At 43.1% G+C, this 23,248-nt stretch overlaps 1 protein-coding gene across 3 annotated transcripts in view; it reads right to left on the reverse strand.

The window, feature by feature from the left end:
• CHCHD6 (coiled-coil-helix-coiled-coil-helix domain containing 6) overlaps positions 1-23,248 on the reverse strand; it is a 109,566-nt gene that overhangs the window by 13,421 nt on the left and 72,897 nt on the right. The window lies entirely within an intron of this gene.

The raw sequence follows: 23,248 nt of genomic DNA on the forward strand, positions 1-23,248 counted from the left end.
CACAATGGCTCTGTGCATTTGCCAGTGGTTGGACAAACAATACCTCTGTGTTTCAGCTTTATTGGAAACCTTTCTGTTGTGGGAGTCTGACTGCATGTGTCCCTCCGCTCAGGCGACGCAGAGGTGCGAGCGGGTGCCCACAAATTCATCGGTGATTTCAGGAGCACGTGCCCCGGCTACTGCCTTTAGAACCAACATGAAAGCGTGCAGGCAGCTGCATGTTGCTGTGAGCCTATGAAAGACAGAGATAGAGACCTGCAGAGCCAGTTGGCCTCCTCTATACATCAGCCAAGGAGTCTGAAGCTCCAACAGGGCCCCTCTGTGAATAATTACGTTCATCTCTGCGTAAACGGTGTTGCCGGCTCCGAGGGAAGTGTGATGATATATGACATAATTGTGAAAATGCCAAAGCAACACTACCCTGAATCACGTACTTACAGAAAATCTTGGCTTCCACTTGAAACTAAAGAGCCTGAGATTGCCCTGTTTTACAGAAAGGCTTGAAAAGCGGAACAACTGGAAAAGCACAAATGCGAATGCAAACAAAATCTGAAAAATGCAGGGCTCTTCTAATTTGGGGAGACTGATTGTTTTGGTCAGTTCATTATTGCTTGCAGGGGATACTGCAGATGTGTGAACTCTTACAGAGCTGCAAATATCCCTTCACTCAAGAAAACAAGCCATGCTGCACACTCTTCACATATTGAAAACCCAAGAGAAAAGTCAGAAACTCCCCCAAAACCACAAGGTTGACTTGTAAAACTGTTTAAAAATGCATGGGGGTTATTTCATTTGTCTTCTGGTTTTAAGCAACTGAGTCACGTTCTCATACAACTGCTGTCTAGGCAGGAGGGTTAGATTATTTTACTTTATTCCTTCCGTTTTTATTTTTTTCAGTAAAAACACAGAACTAAGATTCTCATGTACTTGTAAAACTTCAGGTACAACTCCACAAAACTAGGGCAATAGAAAACATGCCAGATATTTCAAGGCTTGGCAACAGTGAGCCTGCCTGTCTCTCTGTGGCAGGAGGAATGTCTGTCTGTCTAAGCCAATGTTTCCGAGTAAGAATGTCTCATCCTGATAGCCCGTGTACATATAAAACACCTATGCTGTCAGCATTCCAGAAAGAGACCTTGACATTTTGCAGAAAACCACAAGCCCCCCCATCTCCCCTGAATAGCAGCAGAAGGCAGAAAAACCTGGTAGATCTGAAAATGTAAGAATCAGGTGCTGCCTTCAGCAAGGATTAAAGTTAAAACGGAGGAGGCAGTGGAGAAATGAGCCCAGCCAAGTCACTGGAATTGGTGTGCCAAGAAACAGACTTCCAGGTTTCCCAGTCCCATGTCCACAGCTGGCCTGTCCCACTCCCTCTCCTGTGAGCCAAGAGAAGAGATACTTTGAAGGGGAGGAAATTGAGGCTCTGCTATCTTAAAAGGAACAAAAAGAAAGTGAATGGTTTCAGCAGATATTGTATTATTGTTGTGATATTATGTGCCTAATGTACCTGAAGAGATAAACTGCAACCCACACTGAGCTCTAACCTTACAGCAACCAGGCTGGCACTGGCAGATGAGCTCTGCTCTCTGTGGATGGAGTAACAGGATTGCAATGCTCTCTTCCCAAAGAGTAATGAGGTGCCCAGAGAGCCTGCCGAGGTGTCAGAGAAACGGATGCTGACAGACCCTTTGCAGGTCAAAGACAGATTAAGAATAACACAATACCAGCATAACAGCACCTTATCAACAGCTTTGCGAGTGCTAAGAAGTGAAGCTGAGAGAAGGCTGTGACACCTGTCTGCATCACAGCCCTGCTATTACTGCCTTCCGACTTCCCGCACAATCCAAGTGTCCAAACGGCTTTGAAGCAAGGAACAGAAAGACAGGAAGGTGAATCCGAACTCCAATCAGATGTCTGAAGAGACGGTATGAATACCTTACATTTCAGTAACACTTCTCATCCATAACGAATCCGAGACATCCATTCAACCTCAACACTCCAAACCACAGAAGTAATATCTGCCCAGGTAGAGATGGGCAAACAAACACAAGTTAAATGACTGTTCAAGGTCGCCCAAGGACTACGAGAGACACACACGTCTAGCAAGTAGATTACTCTTCCCTTTTGAAAGGCACACAGACACACACACGCACGCACAGGGGATTGAAACTGCTTAGCCAGGTGTGGAGCCTGCTGTGATCAACACGGCTTCACTGAGCAGTGACTCCTCTCACTGCTGTTTCACCGGTGCTAAAATGTAAAAAAGCAAACCTTTATAACAAAATTCATTCAAACAGATGCAAATAGCGATGGGGATTTTGCATCTGGGCTAAGTTGCTACAATCTATACATCTTATTTGTTTGCTAGTTATTAAATTACCCACAAGCCATCAACAATTCAAGTCTCTCTCCGAGAGGCAGAGATTAACTAGGAATTGCTATGCAGAAATGCTGCTCATCTCTCTCTCTAGCGAGATCAGCCTCATGATGAGTTGCGGACATTTGGGAACAAAGGTGAGCTTTCCTGCAATAAATGAGAGGCACAGAAAGATGGGAAAATGCTGCTACAGGGAGAAGAGGATTTGCAAGGCAAGAATCTATCAGGAGTGGCTTCACACACACACGGCAAGCCAAGGACTGAGATCAAACACACCCGTGTATCTGGAGCACAGGAAGCCCCACTTCTGTCCAAGAACTAATGCAAATGAGATTTTTCAGTGAAAGACAATGAAGACAGTATGTAAATATTAATTTAACAATCTAGTTGACAAAGCCTCGGCTGATCTATAAATAGCTGGTTTATTAGCAGGTGATGCTGAAGGCAGCTATCCTGGCTCCATTTCCCACAATCCCCTGTGCCATCTTGTTTTTATTGACCCTGGAGACACAAGGACTCTTAACCGTATGCAGCTCGCTCCTCCACCACTACCTGCAGAGTAGCTACAAACACTTGACAACACAATACATATTTATCAAGGCCCTTACACAACAAGGATCCTGCAGCACTACGCACACAATGGCTCCCAGTGCTCAATTAAAGAGAGTAAATGGTTTAGAAAAATAGAAAATTCGTGCAGCCTTGCTTTTAAACAGGAGGAGCTGGTCAACTCAGGTGCCATCAGGCATTTAGGGAATGATTGACATGGAGCCAGAGCAAAGCACTGCCTGTCTGCATTTACACTGTGCACTTGGCAAACTGAGAAGCCAGGATAGTTACCTATAGTAACTCTAGGCCACCAAAGAAGCATTTTGCCATGTCAAAACAAGATGTCAAAATCCTGATCTCTTTACGCAGTTTCATTTCATCAGGAATTATTATTTTATAGTACATAATAAATCTTACAACTCTTTCCCACCTCTTCAAGCCGCACACGCAGGAATCCCTTCTTTCACACAGGCATGAGACAGCTATTTAACAGCAGACAGCAACACCACCAGAGTTTAGGGCCAGCAAGCAAGAATATTGCCTCCTGGTAAAATCGCTGTGGTATTTGGAGCAACATACCAAAACCTTCCTGACTGCAGTATGGTCAGCATCCATGGAAACCACATGAATTATGTTTTAGGCTATTCGTGTGGATTTATATATTCTCCAGAAGTATTTTAAAGCTTCAGTCTTCATCTTGCTGCAAAGAACAGTGACAACATACTTGACAAGTTGGGCTTGATTGAATTAGAGGCAGATTGAATTAGAGGAACAGAATAGACTTTGTTATCCCCCTTCCCACTTGCTTCAAGTTTCTAAAGAAACCTTCTGAACACAAGAAGTTACTATGTCCTTCCCAGCCATATGATAAGCAGAAATAAATAATTAAAATCACACAATCAACACTTTTTTTCCCATAAGGTCCATCATATTCTTACAGCTTGTACAACGCAGGCTCCAGAGTTTTATCCTGACAGGGAACCTACTGTGCTGGGCACTGCACCAACCCCGGCAAAGGCAGAGCCTGCTCGTGACTGGGAAGCCCACGCTGCAGTCGGAGCGTGCATGGAGGCAAACTGGAGCTTTGCCAGCAAAGAGCCCTGGTACATACCCTGTCCCTCTCTTGCACTCTCACTTCTCAATGCCGCCCACTTGATGAGGTGATAAGAGTTTCCAGAATGCAGACTTGTTCTGCCACAGCTCAGAAGGTACCTTCCAAACAGTCAGTGATCTGCGCCAACAGCAGTAAGGTTCCCTATGGAGTCGGGTTTGGACAAAGGACTGCTCCTTCATTTGTCACAGCAATAACCCTTACAAATTTCTTTTTTCAAAGGCTTTAAACAAAAGGATTAAACTGATTATGATTGCAATCCTGTGATGGTCTTGCACTCTGCTTTTAAGACCACCAGGGACTGTGGGAAGGAAACTTTTGTAATGAAGTTCACTTACTAACCTGTCTTTTTTGAGTGGACGTGCTTCTGTTTTCCAGTATTTACAGAAATAAGATAGAGAAGCTTGACTTGGCAGAATAGAAACTTAAAACCACGCTCAGAAACCCTGCAGAATTTAGCAAGGGAAGTGATACATGTTTCCAAATTGATTACAAATAAAGAAATCAGTAATTCTCACTAATCAACTAGGAAAAAATAGTATAATAATAGATTTGCAATCATCTTCACTATATTATTTACTCCAGTAAAACTGTCATAAATCTAATCACAATAGACACATGCAGCACTGAGGAAACACTGAAACATTTTACATAGTTCAGTAAATGTAAGAAGCTGCAACAAGGTGTCAAAACAACCTTCCCAAGAGAAATTCACACAGTTGCTGTCGCCTTTGCCTTTGATGTAAAGCTACAAGTAAACCTGCAGTGCCAAATGACTCAAAAGCAGCTTGTTCTGTTCCCCAAACCTCTGCATGTGCTATTTCCTGTAGCTACAGCAAAGTTTCTGCTTCCTTTGGCTGCTCTCTCCTTTTCCTATCACCATATCCATTGCCCAAGATCCTTGATTTCGCAGCCCAGCCAGTTGTATCCCAGGAGCGCTTACCAGCCAGAACCCAAAGAAATGTTTAACTAAGTTTGGCTCTCTCTGAAGTAAATTTTGAGCAACTAGAGCACAGATGAAATCCAACTTAACCAGAGTAATTCATTCTTCACGCTTGTTTAAGCATGGTCACTCACCGAGGACAGACTGGCAGCCTTCTCCATGGGCTGTGGATTCCACTGCACTGCCAGGAACTGTGTTGAGACAAGTCCACATCACATGTCAGTGGAGATGGACTGCACCCTTCAGCTCTGGGATGGAAAAATCAAACTGCTAGATAGGTTCTCTTCCTTGCCAGATATACTGATTTTTATCAACGGGAAAAGCCAATTAAAGTTGATAAAGACACATTCTCTGCTGATTTTTCCTTACTGCCCACTGCTCAGTGCTAGTATAATGGATAATGTTCTGCCTGTGGGTGTATTTTCTACGATCTGTCAGTTCTGACAGCATTTTGGCACCTGGATAACTCAAGATCTATACCGAGGGTCCAGGAATGCACCATTTCTCAGTAGCTGATGGGTACATTTTTCAGCTGGGCTTCCCTAATTAAAGGGCTGGAAAGAGATGGGATCAGATTGATAGGTTTTGCAGTCAGATGTTTTACGCTCAGTTTGATGAATTATAAATCACCTCTTGCAACTTTTGGAACACGTGAGAAGAACACGCAAGAGAAACTACAGCAGTGTGTCCAAAGTATCACAATATAATTACTTATTTTCAAATTCCACTTCTGTCTCTATGGCAAGACCATTAAAGACATACTCAAGAAAAGCAATGTTCCTTGAAGATAAAATAAAATATATATGTGCATATATATATATATATATATATATAAAAGCAAACTGAAGCTATGAAAATGAGACACCACTGCTCTGGAGGTACTCCCACATGGAAGTGTTTTGCCCCAAATAGGACACAAGATGCATCCCTCCTCCTTTGAGCATCACCCTAGGCTGGGAATACCACACTGGGAGTGAGTGCCTCAGCTCAAATAGCCACATCCTCTGCCAGACCAGTAGGAAGCTTTGCCTTGTCCTCAGCTGTCACAGCCTTGCCTCCAGGCTAGAGGAACCACTATCATATTTAATGCTTTGACTTTATTACCTGTAAAACTACAGGAAGACAATGTATTCTGTGTTGGTTTCGTTGTCTCTGTCAGAGCCCCTTCCCTATATACAGTGAAATGCAACCCCAGAAAAGCCACTGGCAAGGCCTTTTCAGAATAACCAGTTTCTTCTGGTTTTAATGGGATCTTTAAGTCCTCTTGGGGGTGCGGGGAGAACAGCAACTACAAAAAAAACCACCCAAAATAGGATGTGAGAGCCCAATATCACAAAGTGAAAGTTCACAATCGTCTTGCTGTCGGTGTTGTTCAGACCAACGCAGACTTAAAGCTATAGAGAAAAAAGTCACAGAGTAACCATTTGGAATAGGGGAAAAAACTGTTTGTAATTTAAAACATGAAACTGAAGAAATACAGTGCAGAGCAACCAGAATGTGAAAAGCACATCCAGGCACTGAGAGGTTAAAACAATTATTTGAACAGCTGGGAAAATTAAAATGGTAAAATAATAGCTACCCTTCAAAATTCTACAGATGCAAAGAGACTCTTCAATGAATAACTGATAAAGGGGAAAACACATTTTAAAAGAGAAACTGTTTCACGCATGAAGGTCATACAAGTAACAGCTCCTCTTAAGAACCTGGATTTTCAGACTTGGCAAGAGATGAAGAGGTGGGGTTAACACAGCAGCCTTTTACCTCGAGGGACTGAGGGTCAAATCCTGAATACTCTGAGTTACACATGAAAGCAACTTTGGCCCTTCTGCAAACTGTTCCCTACCATAGCAAAAGCAAGGTCACATAGGATCATGCCAGAATTGTTGTAGCAGTTTGTTTGCTTTCCCAAGGAATTCTCCCAGCACTGACACCACAGCCTCAAAGGCTGCAGGAACTGGTGCAATCAGAGCAGCCAGTCCAGGTGGTTTTACTACTCTGTTATCCAGGGCTCCCTCATACACACAACCTTGCTCTGGTGACAATGTGGTGATATGTAATTTTCCAGAGGAAGAAAAAGAGTCTGTAATGAGTAGCTTTATTATTCAGGAAAGGTCTAACTGGAATAATAAAGCCAGTCAGGACTGCAGTGAGTAAGCCATGGTGCACACAATGCTGCTTATCAGGACTGGGTACACGGACATATCCAGGGGACCCACAACTCCAGCAGAGTCATCTCCAGGACAGGGAGGAGATGAAAGAGCACAGCCAGGGAAGATTTATCTGCCACTTGGCTCCAACAATCCTTGTAGGCAATGGATCCTCTTTCTCTACTAGCTATTTTAAAACAAGAAGTAAAAAATTTTCAAAAAGTAGAGAAAAATTGACAACTGAATATGCAGCACTGCAGAGAAGAAATCAGCTGTAGAGTGCCAGCTCTTGTTTCCATTCCTCACCCACTTCAAATGCACAACCTCTTCCACACAAATACTGCACAAACTGTTACAAGGACAGCAACTGAACATACCTCATCAGAGTCCAAAAACATGGATCCTTTGGCAAAAAAAGGCAGAATCAGAACAGAAGGCCAAATCCATCCACCCCAGCAGTCAATTCTATCATTCGCACATATTTCACCAGTCTGCAACTAGAAAGTCTAAACTACTCCTTTTTTCTTTAAGTCAAAGAAAGAAATTAGACAGCATAAACACTGAGATCCTCCTAACAGGAGGACTTTTCTCCAATCAAAAAGAATTTGGTTTTCTGGGATGATTAGAGCATTCCTGAAGAACTAAGATGTAGCCACCTTAATGTTTCTTCTCTGTTCAGAGTAGAGCCTACTTCAACCTACTCTAGACACCATCAGTGTACTGGTATTGGGTCCTGATGCTGTGACGGGTTAGGTTGCTCACTAGTCAATGATACTAAAAGAAAACATGAAGAAGATGAGCCTGCAGCCTCCCCCATACTATTTGCTGCAACCATTTTGTACTCTTAGCTAATTAGACCAGGTTTGACCACTTAAAGGATCAGAGATGTCCAACATATTGCAGAAAGGAATAGTTCTTACCTTGTGCCCACACCAAACCAAAGCAGCCTGTGCCACAGAAAGTAACACAGTTAACAGAAGGTTTTCAATAGAGATCTTGACCTTCCCAGGATCCCAAAGGACCCTGTGACACATTTTTACAAGAGTCAGGACCCTGGTATTCTGCCAAACTACATACATTTTGTCAAAACTAAAATTATGACTGCAGTTTTAATTCAATATGCTCTCCTTCACTTCCGATCCTTATCTGCTGGCAGGAGTTGTTGGACCAGTAAGCACCTGCCTTTTTTTTTTGCCCTTTAGGTGACTACATCACTGTGCTGCCTGAACAGATGCCAGCAGCCGGAGATGCACAGCAAAACCATTTAGGAAATTCACTGGCTGGGTACATAACCTGCCTTAGCAGAGCTGCTACTCATACTGAGAAACCTGCAGATCCATCTCTGGTACCTTTTCATGGCACTCGTTGTGGTAAGAACGTGGAACTGGGATATCCCACCTTATCCCCTCGCCATACCAACTCGATGATCAGTCATCAGTCTTATACTTGCCCAAGGCAAACAGATCCTGCAAGGCTGACATACAGCTGAGTAATGTATGCTGGGATCCTTCAGGGCTAAAAAAAGTGCATAAATCTGACAGGATGAAAAAGAACCTGAAGCAGAAAAACAAGGTGTGAGGCTTACAAAGCACCCACACCTTTCTACCTTCCTTCCATGGAATCTCTGAATCTTAGCCATCTTTTCTGCAGTCAAACAACCCTGTGCTAAGCAACTTTCATGTTCAGTGAGTGCAAGGGGATGCAGAGGATTGCACTATGTCCTTATGAGCTTCCAGTGCTCAGAACCCAAAGATTTCTTTTGCTCCTCTGATCAGCCGTGTTCAGATGCATATTTAAAAATAAGACAGACACTGAACTCTGCCTCGCCCCTCGAGGGAACTGCAGCCTCCTCTTTCCAAACCGCCAGTTCAGTGCTGCAGGGAATAGGCAGCCTGGTGTCAGCTCCAATATAGGTTGTAAAATGAGAGGAATGCAAACCAAAGGGACAGAAGAGAGGAGAGGAGGGAGGGAGAGGTTGCAGAGACACTGGAAGGAAGCAGGTGAAAAAAATGAAGACAGAAGGGAAAAGAAAAATCTGAGCCCAGATTAGAAAGAGGTGAGTAAAAGAAATGAGAGGAGGAGCACGAGAGGGTAGCAAACCTGGGCAATAGCATATCTCTAGCTCGCTTGTTCAGACTGCAAGAAAAATCCTACACATGGCCAGAACTGCTCATGCTAGGTGGTGAGGAGGATATCATGCACTCACAGTGATAACACTGAGCCACACACAGTTTAAAAATACATGTGAAATACCCACAGCTTGAGTTTTAATCACAGAATATCACAGAAAAGTTCTCGAACAATTTACCCTTCCCTACAGCTCAAATATTTGCTATTCACTGTCCTGACTTAATGGGGACTCACCTCAGTGCTAGCATGGCACTTGCAATGATCTGGAATTCAGCACACCACAACAAAAACAAAAAAAACCCAAAATACAGTGGGGAAAACTTGGCAGTGCTATACAGCACTCAATTCTGGTGCCAGTGGGACAAAATAGGGATTCCACAACCTTCACATTTCTAGATCCCGCACAAGAGGGTTGGCAAATTTCTATTGTTTTTAATCTTAAGAGAAGGATTCCAGAGAGTAAACCTCAGGGAAACAGGCTTAAAAAAAAAAAAAAAAGATACAATCAAGTGCATACCTAGACATAAACTTGTAAATAAGAAATGCCAAGTCGGGAATCAGGAGGGCAGGTTCTTACAACTCTACAACACGCAATTCCAGAAGCTCATAAGAACTTCAGTGGTACTTGAGAAATCTGCGCCAAGATCAAGAAACACTTCCAACTGTTGATTCTGAGGCAATTATCAGGAAGAACATAAGCTTGCCTGGGGTAAAACACGCAGTATGGTGTGAACATACCATCCTGCTGTCAGGATGGGCCAGAAACCATGGTAAGCACAAACCAAAACTGATGAAGCCAAGGAAAATACCAACAGAGAAAGCAAAGCAAGAACAAAGACGGAGCAAGAACCAAGGATCACAAGGAAGAGCAGGCAGGACCCAGATGAACAATTACAACCTAGAGGCTTGTGGAGCAGTTCAGAGCCACTGAAGAAATTTCCTTGCATACCTGGCTGGTGGGTCCAAACATCAGCTGGATCCAAGCCTGCTGGGGAGATTAACTGCAGACAGTTACAGATTAACACACAATCCTTATAACCTTTTATCCACATGACAATGTACCAGACGTCTGTGTTAGAACACTCTTCTGAAGGGTAGATGCCTACTTCAGCCTTCAAGCACCACAACACTCCTGCTTTATGTTGTCCCTTAAGAAAAGCTTTTCATAGCAGCAATGAAAGCTTTTTGCACTGAACAGCTGGAACCAAAGTCAAAGCACAACCTGGCAGTTTTCTTGGCTGAACAGAGATGCCATTGAAGTTGAGCATCACAGGAAACAAGTCTGTATTGACAAAGATTTGAGACAGTGGTTCAAGAGATTAAGGGAGTCAGAATTGCAATTTGCAGGATTTACAAGAAGAGTATTTTCAACCTTATCCTTCTGATACAGCTAGCCTCCAGGGATTATCTCCCTTACTTCTCTTCTTTTAATATTTTTTTCCATAACACCTATCAAAGCCACCATCTTCTCAGCAGGAGCAGCCAGGACTTGTTGTCAGGCCTCCCCAGATGCTCAGATTAGCTAGCTCCCTTCTCCATGTGCAAACTCGCAGATCCCACAACTTAGTGAAGCAAGGATTTGGACCTGGGGTTCAAGTTTTCCTGAAGGGATTTCTGTCATTATAACAGATCTAGTTCCAGACACATCCATTGTGAACCATGTGGCAAGATATGATTCCTTCTAAATATTCCTTCCATATATTCCTTCACAACCCCCTTTTCTCTATAGTATTGCAGCACTTCATTGATTCAACACAATCGACAAGAGAGTATGAAGGCAGAGGCAGCTCTCAGATTGGAACAGCTGGTTTTCTTGATGGCATCATGTCCCAAAGAGAGGTAAGGAATCACAAGAAAAGAGACTGCTTATTCTCAACAGCAAACAACTCCAGACTGGAGAAGAAAGCCCAACCCTGCTGACTGTGAGAAAAAGGCAGCGGTGGGATTTTGAATATATTTCACACTCCTTGATGGATCATGCCTGAAGATTTTGTGGGAACGCAGAGCTCAGAGGAAACCACGCTTCAAAGCCTGTCATTGCACTTATGGGGCCTGTGAAAACTTCCTAAATACAAACCCCTGCTATACTGTCCAGAGCCTGCCTGCACACCTGCTGACACAACCAGTTCCTCAATGGCCACACTCCACAACCACTACACCTTGCTTCCATCAGGCTTTGGAATAAGCTTCTGCCAGTCATGCCAAAGTGGGCTCAATAACAGATGGGCAAAGATGACCAGTGGGGACTGAGATAAATGGTCAGTAGTCATTGATTCTGCACAACCAATGTCCGAACGAGGACCGCTGGACATCACAGCCACATCACAGAGCAACCACACTGAGCTGACAGACCTCAGGCTGTTTCATTCACACACAGTTGTCTGTCACACGAGTCCACGGACAGAGGAGCAAAGTTTCCTCTTCCCCCATCTCAAACACTGTCGTGCCTCAACACGCAGCAGTAAAAACAAGCTACCAAGGAGCTGACAACCACCTGCTGATGAGCAGGAGAACGTCCTGAGGGCAGCGAGGATCAGCAGTTGCCCTGGTCCCCAGAGTTCAAGTTTTCCAAGCATGAAACATTTGTCTGAACAATACAGAAAGAGGTACAGGAAGCAAGACCACAGGCTACCTTAAATCCATGAGCTCTTTTCTTTTTCCAGGTTGCTCACAACTAATACTATACCTTTTATCTCATCCTAAAATAAGAGAAGAGGCATTAAAGGATCAAACTATAAACTTTTGAAAGCTTTCTGTAGCCCTCTCTTGCAACAAGAGGTTTGTTTCACTTTCTCAAAAGCAAAGAAAGAAATCAATATTTGGAACAGAGAAGGCACATTCCAAAGGACTATCCCTAAAAACCAGGCTGCTTCTTCTCAGTTGCTGCAGTGCCACCCTTGTTGAATCTCTCCAAGGAAGCTGATCACAGTGGTAAGAAGTCAGCCTCTCAAATGTTCAGGCAAGCCAGAGGCTTCATGTGGAAACAGGCCATTTCATGAGCAGCAGAAATGAAGTCACTTGGATTCTTCCAGATTCATGTCTCCAAGTTCCTCTGTGCCCAAGCTCACGTCTAATAAAGAGTGAGTCAATATCATTCCCCCCTGCACAAGCACCGCTGGGGTTCCTTCCCTCCACCTAATTGCCTGTTTTCACAAGGTATACCGGAACTTATTACTTCAGAGCCTTTGTGCCTTCTGAGGAACATCACTGCAACTCACCAGCGGGTTCAGAGGGAGCAGAGAGTGGGACAGAAACCAAGCTCATGGATGCACAACATGGTTACGTGAGTCCCATCTCCTTAATCAGGGTAAAACTCCAGACACGGATCGGGGGGAGCCTGATTCAGGGGAAGTGCTGGCATGAACCCAGAACAGTGTTACTCATGACACCTGGGCAGGCTCTGCCCTGCTCTCCAGGGTCTGCTCTGTATATGGCAAAGCTCCCAACCTACCAACATCTGTTCAGTTTTTACAAAGCAAGTCAGGGCCCTGTAAAGCAGCACAACATCTTTGTTGACATTTCAGTTCCTGGGAGAGAAGCTCTTCTTCAGCTTTGTGTCAGCCACCTTTGGCAGTGTCAGAAAATAGTGCATAGCCTGTTCTCTCAAGCAAAGCCATTTGCCTGTGCAAAGGTTCCCAGCAAACAGACAGGAGGCGGCAGCTGAAGAAAGGAGACCTGGGATCACTGCACACAATCTCACCTTTTATTGTTTATCCGCATTTACTGAACACAGCCTGGCTCTAATCCATCAGTGCAAGAAACCTTCTAATACACCTACCTGATTGGAGAGACTTTCCTGCATTTTATGGGGCTCTACTGCAGCAAATGTCAAGGCCCAGCAAAACAAGGAAGCACCAGGAACTGTCTCACACAGCCTGGGCTCCCTCCTGCTCATCTCCCAGAGGGCATACATTTGATACTGGATTAAACAAGGAACTTGAGAGCATTCTGTTGTTTCAAGTCCACATCATAGCTTTGTGTGCACATAAGCCCCCTCATCAGTCCCAGCAAGAACAAAGTACGACTTTCACATTTAATAGCTTCAACAAAGTAGCAGCCCATGTGTCTCAAGCTATTTGCTAAAGCTGGAAAGAGGGGAATTCATTAGAACATTACACCTGGTCTATCCTCAGCAATGAACCTGCTCCTGCTCCAGAGAGGTCAATCTGGAGTCTGCACACAAGCTTTAAGGTTGGTTTTTGCAGAACATTAAGGTGATCACTGGTGCCCCACAAGCTCTCCACAAAAATTTCTCTAGTGTCTTCCAGCTCTATCACAGAGCCTTTGTTATGTCAGCTCAATGTACAGACAGCTGGGAAGAATCCTACCTGGATCACAGCATTCAAAACATTTTTCAGTGGCTGCCTACTTTTACAAGATTTGAGATTTCCCGAGCGTCAGAATACTCATGAACACATTTAGGCTTCATACTAAGAGACGAAATACAACCTTGATGTGCCACAGAAGTTCAATAGTACTGACAGCATCCTAGGGACCAGAAATACTACAGAGCTTGTTAAATGATGATAATCCTATGTAGGCTACCTTCAGAACTACTGAAGACAAAAGCTTTGAACAGCTCCTGCTGATATGGCCAGAGGGAAACTCTTGTGTTCAGAGTCACCAACTGGTGTACACCTGAATCCATGAGAAGACAGTGTCAGAGAGCCTGGAGGGTCATTGAAAGTATCCACAAAACTTCCTACCACACCATATTTAGCTGCACCCAGTGCCTCCAAAGGATACATTTTCTCCCGTCTTCCACCCATGAAAAAGAAAATAGCAGAAGTGCTCAAACATGGAACTAAGATGGCACTGAGATGGATAAAGTAATTCAGCCTCCTTTCCAACTCCTTTGGAGAGATCAACCAGTCTCTGTATCGTATCTATAACCAGAAACTCTCCTATTCTGTCAAAGAACTTCTTTCATACAGTTATCAAGTACATAACCGAACTTGCCCTGCTGCCTCACCCAGCAGATAAAAACCTCAATTCTTTCATATTTTGAAACTTTTGGATTTTTTTAAATCTTATGCCAATATTGTCCTCTAAATTGCACAGGTTTTCCTGAAGTTTATACTACAAAGATGTGTTTATTTATATCTTTCTTCTGAACCTCTCTCTGATCCTGAAGAATGTCGATAATCACTTTGTCAACTATAGTTTCAACCCTCAATCCCAAGGTTTACAGTCCTATCAGCAAAGAGAGTCCTGTGTAAGAGTGTTTTTTAAACAGCAGAAGAGCAGGGACCCATCATATAGCTGGGCACTGCTTTCTGAGCCCCTACAGGCAGCCATACAGAACCCACAAATCAGTTCAGTCCTGTATCACTTATCTATTTCCATGATAGGCAGGAGAGCACTGCACAGAAAAACCTCAACAACAGAAAAAATATGCTGTTAATATAACATCTAAAAAAGAAATGTGTCCTAGACAGAAACTGAAGTGCTTAAGTAGCTGGGTCAGGGCACTGCACAGTACTAAAGAAGAGAATAAACTCAGAACAACTGCAAGTCACGAGTAGGAAACATCCTTCAGAAAATAAGACAAAATGTCAAAGTTTCACAGCAGCTTGGTCTAAGTGCAAGAAAAACAAATGTTGCAGCTGTTATAAACTCCCTAAATTTTAAGCTTGTTTTTTGTCCAGTTATCTGATTTCCTGAGGATATATATTGTGAATGAAACTTCAAACAAGCAGAAAGAAGATTTGAAGATCCAGGAGACTGTACAGCTGCAAGTAGCTGTAATGGCAAGGCACCATCTCAAACCTGGCAGAAGGACACTGCCTCTGCCAAAGGCTTCCACGACCTCCTTTCAGTGCCCACAACACATAAGTCACCAGAATATTTGAAATCATCCTCACTGGCAAACTCAAAGAAGAAGCCAGGGAACAAGCCAATGAAGAAAAGCATTTTCCATTTTCATATGAAACTCTTAGATCGGGTCAGAATTGAAGTACACACTCTATAGAGAGGAAACTGGAATAATCACTGTGCATGCTTCAACCTGTTCAGGACTTAAAGAAAAAAAAAATCTCATGATCTTCTTTCACTAATGTTAAATCCATCCTGAGAAGGGAACTAGGTACCTGAAAAGACACAAAAATGCTGCCAATGTAGCAGTGATTGTTCAGAGCTCCCAGTTCCCCAATAAAAGAACAGTGTAATAATGCTTTACTAACAGCCCAAACCAAGGAACCCTTAGCTTTCTGTTCCACAGCTCAGAGAAGTAACCCAACAGATGAGCTCCTCAGAAAAATAAACCCAGTCCTTGTGGGCAGTAAACATGGACTGATAAACTGAATGGGAGGTAATGCAGGGGCAAATGGGCAGAGGTAATTGGAAATGACAGAAAGATGAGCAGGCAGAGGGCAAGCAGAGCACTTGAAGGACAGAGGTAGAAGAGCTGAAATTTTATATCACACAGGTATTTGAGAAGTTAAATCAACAGCTTTCCAACATCATTATTTAAAAAATCGTTCCATCCCTAATATATTCAGAGAACCAGCTGCTTGCAAAATGACCTTTAAACCCTACCTACCATGCCTTATTAGACTAATTCAGAGCTGAAGGTTGGCTGATCCCGAAATCCATTTATACAGGACAAACAGGCATTCAACGGGGACAAAGAGCGAACACATTGTCAAAATAATTTTGTCTGCATTTCTGCATGTACACTCAGGCTCAACACAGTACAGCAGAAACAGCTTCAGAAACAAGAAGACACACCAGACATTGCAGCACCATCCTAAATCAAAGCTTCACTATCTGCTTCCCTCACATTACAAAGGTAAAACACTTTAATTATAACCAGTGTTGGCTTCTGTGACTGCAGAGGTCTTTAAGAGCCTTTCACCAGCTCTTAAAGGCCCCCAGCAAAGGTCTCTAACCAGAAAACATGTTATAACCAAAAGAAAGTTTCTTACCAACAGAACAAAGTATAAGCAGCAGAGTTAACTCTAGCACTGTATTCAGGTCACTGTAACACTGTCTTCAACATATCTTGTTCCTATATTTGAAGCACTGATGTCCAGAAAGGTTTCTTCCACTGGCTTGCAAAGGTCTAGCTAGGACTGAAAGCTTTAAATTGCTTTGGAAGCATCACAAGTATACCAGGAAATATCTTCAGACAAGGAGGCCTGTTGGGCAAACAGTGTCACAGGGGGGTGAAAATCACAAACAATTACTGCAGGCAGGATGCAGAAAGAAACCTTCCCTCAAAGTTTGGATTTTGTGACAGATGAATTCTCTGCAGCCTTGGACAGGGAGGCTCTGTGCAGAGAACAAACACTAGCAAGCAGCATCAGGGCAACTTCTGCAACCATTCTCCTCCAGCACGCCATAGCTCTGATTAGAAAAGAATTGGCTTCCCACTAATAGGGCTCACCCACTATTCACTTCCCAAGTTCTCTTTGGCACTGCAAAGAAGGGGCTAGTTAGAGCAGTCTTGCTTGCCCTGGGAGCAACTCTTCCACTGGATTGGGACCACTGCCACCAGGATAACCTCTGCACAGGTTGCCTACACAGACACATTTTGCTGAGTGGTGAAGGCTTTAAATCCTACTAGTTCTCAAGTTATTCAGCCCCAAGACCTGCTACAAAAATACCTGATGGATGGTGCGTGGAGACTGCAAACTGCACGTAGCAGGAAACCACCCTGTGCAGACTACGACCAACAAGGAGCACAACAAATCTCTGGTTTCCCCAGTTTGTCATGAAGACTTTGGCATCACTGACATAATTTCCCAAGTTATAGCCGAGTTGTCAGAGGATGGATCTAACATTAGCACGGAAGTTATGGAAGTCAGGGCTACTCTGGAACTTCCTGAGAGTCTGAAAGCACTTGACCACTGACCTTGTGCTTCTAACCAGCAGTTGCTATCGACAGCAATTTTTGTGGATCTGTTTCAATCTAAGTTCAGCAGCAAAACACATAGTTTAAAAATTGGAAATAAACTTCTTTGTGTCTAAGACTGCTTGGTCATCAGTCTCCTGGAATTAATCTGAGTAAGAATTTCCACTTCCCACTTGCCAACACAGTGCTACAAATCTTTTGTGAAAAAATCTGGCATTAAAACAGCATGATGTATCACAACACTCTCTCACTATTTCCCATACTAGATAAGCCCGACCAAATACAGGCTCCAGTTCTCAGGAAAATGCCGTTGAACACACAGAGAGCACAGTACTAGAGAAACCTGTTTGATCCATGTAGGTCCAATTAAGCCTAAAGGGAAAAAATAATTTCTGAAAAGAGAGGAAAAAAAAAAGAGTGACATTTTGATACCCAACTTCTGATGAGACTTTTCAGATACACCCACTCAAACACCACATCAGAGTATCAAGTCAGCTATGATGTCTCATTCCTGACCAGCTAGCTCTTATAGTATTTTTATTACAGGGATTTTTTTAAACTGTTTTAAAACACTTTCAGACAAACTAAGTCTTAAAACAAGAAATGTAGCAAGACCACGTTTCAGAAGTAAAAAAATGCCAAATAATTAATTTTCAGAAATTGTAATGGCATACTGTCTTCTTTTCCTTTTTGAACAACACTGCCCTCAAAACCATCTGTAAAACATATATATTTAGATTAAATTTACCTGCAAGTATATCTGAGATGAGAATCATCAAGTGAGAAAGTAGACCCAAAGGCAATTCTGCCTCAGTGTATCAATGTCAAAAAACCCAAACAATCAAAAACCAGAAAACCAAAAATAAATGCACATGGACTGGGCGTTGAACCATTAGACAACAGACTGTTTATGAGAAGAGAAATGTGGTCAAAAGTCCTCCTTCCAGATCAGGCAACGGATATAAGTGCTTGAGAGGAAAACATGATGCAGAGTATGGACTAAGGAAAGAGAAGCCTTGAAGCATAGCCAAGTGAGAACAGTTTTAAACTTATTTTTGCTCATTTTCTTTGAAAATGGCAAACTTCAGGAGGTTTGGGCTTTATGTGGACTGCAAACAGCAGACAGAGAGAGGAATTTGTTCATGTGGGTTAATAAGTGCTGACAACACACTAGGCTGTGGGGAACATCAGAGCTTTGTGAAGTGCTGAGATACAGAGCAAATAAAGAACTTATGCCTCCAGTTTCATAAATACCAGGTACAAGCAGCAGACATTTCCATTTTAAGTAGGCCAGCATTTTACTCTGGAACATGCCTCATATACTAAGATGGTGGTTTATGTCCTTTCAGGCAGCTCTATATTTTTAGTTTATCCACCAGTGAACTCTTGAGGATATGACGTGTTGTGTACAGACCCAAGACCCACCAGAACCTAGAGCTGCTGCCTTGAAAAATCAAAACAATAACTGTTCCCATCCTTCATAATTAGAAGCAAAATATGGATCCTTTTCACCTCTGTAAATATCAGGTCAGGGTTTGCCTGGGTGCAGTTAATCCACTGCTGCTCTCCTCTGTGTTAACGACTAAACAACAGCAGCTGCCTGCAGCTTGCAGCCTCTTCCCCGACTCCCTTGTGGGGACCATTTACTGAGTCATAAACCCCTCTAACAGTGTTATCACCACAGCATTTGCACAAATAAAGGTTGAAAGAGAAAGATTTAAAAAAAAAAAAGAGAGAGAATTGCCTTTAAAGAGAAGGCAAAAAAACCCCCCACTTTTAGAGATATGTTTGCTTTGAGCAAGGACCAACTGACAAAAGGCAGGCAGGGCAGGCTCATACCCAGCTGAGGATGGCTGGGTACAGCATCCTCTAGATGGGGAAAACACAGATTTAGCTGAAACTACAAAGCTGAAATCCAGAAAGCTCAAACAACCCTAAAGCTTTCCAAGTTAGGTATACTGGCATTTCAAGTAGCGCTGTGTGATAGATCTCAATGAGACCTCAACAGCTAAGATCTACCTCTGCAGAGTCCCAAGGGGAGGAGAAATTCTGCCATTTCTCAAGTACAGATACAGGCCTTGCCATACCTGGTCCAAATTTTCTTTCCCCAGCCACACACACTGACTGCTCCTCTCTACCCCAATAAGTACACAACCTATCTATAAAGTAGCTTGTGATCCATCAGAATGGACACAACACTGTAACAAAAGCCTGACAATCCAGAATGATCTGGTACCTGCAATGCAGCCCGTGGCATCCAATGCATCCCAAAGCTGTTTTTCTTAAGCAGAGAGAGATCCAGGTTGCAGAATGAAAGCTCCCAGCAGCCCATACTTCAGCAGGATCCAGAGTGCTTGAGCAAAACTGCTCCGTCAGGATGGGACACTGCAGGACTACCTACAGCATCTTCTCAGCAATCAAGGTCCCTGTCCCAGTTAGAGACAAACTTCCAGCAGAGTTGCAATGCTTTGCTGTGTGTGCCAAAAGGGAACTGGGTTCTTACAAGGATCACTTGGAAATGTAAGCGCAATAAATTGACCACATTCCTTTTTATTATAGTCAAGGGCAAAGCGGAATGCAGATAACTCAAGGTTATGTTAAAAGTGGCCCTCTGCTGGAATCCAGTCAATCAGTGTTTTGCAAGGGCTTGTTTGCACGTAGCAGAGTGACTCACAGCAAACGTGTGTGAATTTTCCCTGCACTTCCATTACAAATTCAGAATGTTCACATACAGAGAAGTTGCTGTACCATAAACTCACTCACTAGTTTATTGCATTGTAATTTCCTTATGTAGACAAGCCCTAAAGCCTTGACAGAAGTAGGTTTACCTTTGTCTATTATGAATAGCAGATTTTTGAGAAGCTGGACACAGAACAGAGAGAAAGGGTGCAGAATTATGAATGGCTCCTAGCTCAATGTATATAGCTTCTATTGACAAGGGAATACACATGTCTGAGTACACAGCTCTTGATAGCTTGGTTTGGCCAGGAGCTAGAGTACAAAAAATTTCACCTTGGTCCTTCTGTGAAAGACAGGCACCTGGAGACAGTAAAGAAACACCTGAAAAGGGATACATGCTCTTCCCTAACAGACTTTTTTCTGCACACAGTTGAAGGAAGCAGGTTCTGTTTGAAATCTCAAATCATGCTAATACATGGTCACCGGAGGACTCATTTTCCAAGTGATAGCTGGTTGGAGATTCTCTGGTATAAGCACCAATTACATAACAAATTAACCAACTAAAATTCTGCGTAAATTCAGATTGGCCTATTGGTGTGAACAGAACACAAGGGAAGCAGAATGGGTCACAAATACTCTGAAAAGCTTGCATGTGAGTGCATATTTGCATGGGGGAGGGAAGCAATTCACTAATAGGATTCAGACTTTTTAAAACAAAATCACTTGTTTTCCCCTTCCATCTGAACTCAAACTAAGAAATTACGCAGATTTCCACTGCCCACTCCCCTTTTCCTTCCACACCCTCTTCTCACTGGCACAAGATAAAGCCTTGGGGAAACTGCAGCAGCAATTTTCAATTCTCATTATCTAACGGCAGCAGTAGCTCTTGGTGAAACTTGCGGTCAATAAACTACAGGCAATTTTAAAAGACACAATGGGAACTGCCCCTCCTACAGCTGTCCCATTATCCCAGCTTTTATTAGATTTAAAGCCAGTGATTTTTATGCTGTAGCTGAAGTTCTGCAGAGCCATGGAAACAGACCACCAGAAAAGATAAAACACTCTTAAATTAAACAGGAGATATCACAGTAACACACTCTGAAGTCAGAGAGCTTCCACATAAGCAAAGCACAGAATACAGCAAGGAACCCAGTGCCTAAGGGGGCTGACGCTGCTGTGGTGAGCCTACAGCAACGGGACCAAAACTCCACATTCAGGATGGAACAAATGGAAAAGCCAGAGAGCAGGTTAGGCAGGGCAAGTTGAAAGCATACTAGCTACAAAGGCGGACAACCAGAGCAGGATCCTGCTCCCATAACTATGAACATCCCAGTACAGGCACCAACTTCGTAGTTCATGCTCTGGATGTGCCTCCCAAGTGGCAGAGAGAAATACCCGTGGCTGGCAATTCAGCTGGCCCATTTCAGATGACTGTTTTAGAGCCAGATGCACCATGCTCTAAAGGTGCCTATTGCCCTCTGACTACAGAAGATAGTCCAATGGCCAGAAAAAAATCCAAAACAGGTAACATTACTATAACCCTACCATACACTACAATAAAGTAACCTGTTCTGGGAAGAGGGGCTGTACAGGAAATGAGTATAAAATAAATTTTAAAACTCATTAAATGATTACCTGATATATTTGTTCATGGGGGAGAAATAACTGAGGGTGGATCTCAGCTCCTTGCTCAGAGATGTGCACAGCAAAAGGCAAAGGGAAATGGGTGCCCAAAGGAACACTCTCAAACCAAAACAGTAAGGGGGAAGATGCAAAGAATTATTCTCATCCACTGTAACCTGTAATTTTAAGTCTAGAAATCTAGAGCTTGCTTTCTCTGAGTCTAATGTATACCATGCCCTGGAGACATTTTTACCAGTCATCAAAAGCAACTTGCAGAGCACCAGATGCTTCATTAGAGAATATTCACCAAGCCTTATAAAATCTTTAGTAAAAAGCAGCAGAACAAATCACCAGCATGCAAGCGAGCTGAAGTCACACATCCAGCTTTGATTACAACCTCCTCTACTGGAAAACAAGTTGTGGTTTTGGATTTTTTTTTTTTAAGTATAAAAAAATACCCAAGAAATTAAGAGATTCTGGCCTTTCTTTCCCACATTCCTCCAACCTGAATTTCCTGAATGAGGAATGCGTGAGACAAAGCCATTTGGTAGAAGATGCTAATTTAAACTTAAGGAAAAATAACAGCTTAAAAAGGGGAAGGGAGGAGGGAGTCTTAATGCTATATGATAAAACACAACAGCTTGTGATCGCTACATATATCTCAGAAGTCAGTAAGAGCAGCGAGGAAAATTGTCAGGGCTTGAGCTGTCCTGGGACAAAAGGAAACCACAGAATACATACTGCCTTACACAAGTTTTATTTGAATTTGTACTTACAGGACCCTCTGGTGCCTATATCTAGCTGAAAGGTTTAGTTACCTTTAGTCTCTCTCACCCTTTCTTAAAACATAGCAAGATTTTCTGCCATGTTGTCATCATCCACAACAAATTAACGTCCTACACACTGCTCCTTCCAGGTAGTTTCTAATAACAGTGGGGAAAAAAATTCCTGAAGTTCACTGAAGACTCTGGGAATGAAGACAACCAGACAATCCCCAGTTTTTGGTTTATAAAGCAAGCCTCCCAGAAACTCCACCACCACACAAATCCAAAAAAGATCCAAGTTAATAGGATCTTTCACTGCCCTCTGCTGTTACCAGTCATTTAGCTTCCAATTTACTCTTTAATAATGTCGGGCTGGGGCTCAGGGCTGGCAGCATCCCAGCCCCTCTCTCAGGCGAGTTGGAGCCGCAGCTTGCAAATATGCTGAAGTTTAATGCAATCTGTCTTCTTTGGTAATCACATTCCACCCGCACTGCATGCAATAAAGATGTATTGGTAAATGCATTTGCTAAAGATATACTCCACTGAAAAGGCTACAAGCCTGATTTAGAGGAGGCAAGGAGGATAAGAGAGGCTGGCAATAGATGCACCAATGCTCTGCTCGCAGCAAGCGGGGGCACGGATTGTGCAGCGGTAGCACAGGCACCACTTTACTTTAAAGCTGAGGAAGAAAAAGAAACCACATGTTTTGGGAGCTGGGGACTTTAAAGATATCAGAGAAAAGCCCTTTCCCTGGCAGCTTTAACCTTGCTGATTTGCAGACATACAAAGACCTTCTTTGTAAACAGGAAGGAAAAAAATTCCACTAGGACTAGCAACAACATTTGGTCTAATATATCCTGACAATTTTCCCATCTCCTTCTGTCGGGCTTCTTCTGGGAGCCGGCTGGCAGCTTGTTTCATGTTATACTTAAATCAGGCATACAGCTTCCCCTCACAATGCTAATGCGACAGAGAAAGACTGCTTCCATGAAATATCCACCTCTCTCCCACCCTTTGCTTTAGTAATCCCAGGAGAGAATTTTTATTTTCTATTACCATTCTTTTCCCCA

This window comes from Manacus candei, unplaced genomic scaffold (genome assembly GCF_025592945.1).
Source record: "Manacus candei isolate 608988 ecotype Guabito, Panama unplaced genomic scaffold, ASM2559294v1 h1tg000025l, whole genome shotgun sequence".
Lineage (NCBI taxonomy): Eukaryota > Metazoa > Chordata > Aves > Passeriformes > Pipridae > Manacus > Manacus candei.